The sequence below is a fragment of the Anomaloglossus baeobatrachus genome, chromosome 2 (assembly GCF_048569485.1).
Source record: "Anomaloglossus baeobatrachus isolate aAnoBae1 chromosome 2, aAnoBae1.hap1, whole genome shotgun sequence".
Taxonomy (NCBI): Eukaryota; Metazoa; Chordata; class Amphibia; order Anura; family Aromobatidae; genus Anomaloglossus; species Anomaloglossus baeobatrachus.
In genome coordinates, this window is record NC_134354.1 from 343639388 (window position 1) to 343640907 (window position 1520).

At 37.8% G+C, this 1520-nt stretch overlaps 1 non-coding gene across 1 annotated transcript; it reads left to right on the plus strand.

Moving 5' to 3' along the window:
• The first annotated feature begins 356 nt into the window (after positions 1 to 356).
• TRNAV-AAC (transfer RNA valine (anticodon AAC)) lies at positions 357 to 429 on the plus strand. Its single transcript has one exon. It is a non-coding gene; the product is annotated as a tRNA-Val (tRNA).
• The last annotated feature ends 1091 nt before the right edge of the window (positions 430 to 1520 follow it).

Here is a 1520-nt window from a genome sequence, read left to right on the forward strand (position 1 = left end):
TACTCGCTCATCACTATTCATTACCAAAAATACTTTCCTTCAGCAATAAAAAGGCCACGTCAGTCACAATTCTGCTCTGTTTGCCAATACACAGTAACTGTCCATCAGGTTTCATAGTGTAGTGTTCATCACGTCTGCTTAATACGCAAAAGGTCCTGAGTTAAATCCCCAGTTAAACCAATCTGTTCTTGGTGTTGAAATAATACCCTATCAACCAACAATATATAAAGTTCTTGGCTTTGTTGTCGAATAACAGGATGTTTTGGCTTCCATCACCAACAGAACTACGAATTATTTTTTTTTCCCATGGCGGTCAAAACTCGTCTTTAATTGCCATTGCTTTGCAAGATTTCACAGGTTTCATAGTGTAGTGGTCATCACGTCTGCTTAACACGCAGAAGGTCCTGGGTTCAATCCCCAGTGAAACCAATCTGTTCTTGGTGTTGAAATAATACCCTATCCAACTACAATATATGAAGTTCTTGGCTTTGTTGTCGAATAACAGGATGTTTTGGCTTCCATCACCAACAGAACTACGAATTATTTTTTTTTTCCCCTGGTGGTCAAAACTCGTCTCTAATTGCCATTACTTTGAAGGATTTCACAGGTTTTCTAGTGTGGTGGTCATCAAGTCTGCTTCACATGCAGAACGTTCTGGGTTCAATCCCCAGTAAAACCAATCTTTTTTCGGTGTTGAAGTAATTTGCTCTCAACCTGTAGTATATGAAATTCTTGGTTTCGTTGCCAAATGACAATACATTTTGGCTTCCATCACAAAGAGAACTACGATTTTGGGTTTCTTTTTTATTGACCATTTTAGCAGAAAACATAATCCCATATTATAAAAATCCTTTTTGTTTCAAAATATATAGTTCCCATAAATACAAAAGCAAACGACTAAACTGTGTAGAAAAAAGTAACACATTCAATGTAAACTTCAATTTAAGCAATATCCCTTTGTAGGACTAAAACTGGTAAAATATGTAATAAAAATTGTAAATTTTTCATTACCAAAAATACTTTTCTTCAGCAATAAAAAGGCCCTGTCAGTCACAATTTTGCTCCGATAGCCAATACTCTATAATTTTTTTTGGCAGGTTTCATAGTGTAGTGGTAATCATGTGTGCTTTACATGCAGAAGGTCCTGATTCAATCCCCAGTGAAACCTATCTGTTCTTGGTGTTGAAGTAATACTCTATCAACCTGCAATATAAAAATTTCTTGGCTTTGTTCACGAATAACGGGATGTTTTGTCTTCCATCACCAACAGTACTACGAATTATTTTTTTTTTTCCCCTGGCGGTCAAAACTAGAGATGAGCGAACCAGTCGCGGTTCTGCTCGAGGTCGGTTCACCGAACTGAGCTCCCGTTCGAGTTTGGTTCGTCGAACGTTCGACGAACCGGACTCGAACTGCATAGGAAACAATGGCTGGCATTCACAAAGATATAAAAACACCTAGAAAACACCCTCAAAGGTGTCCAAAAGGTGACAAACAACTCACAACACAACACAAACACA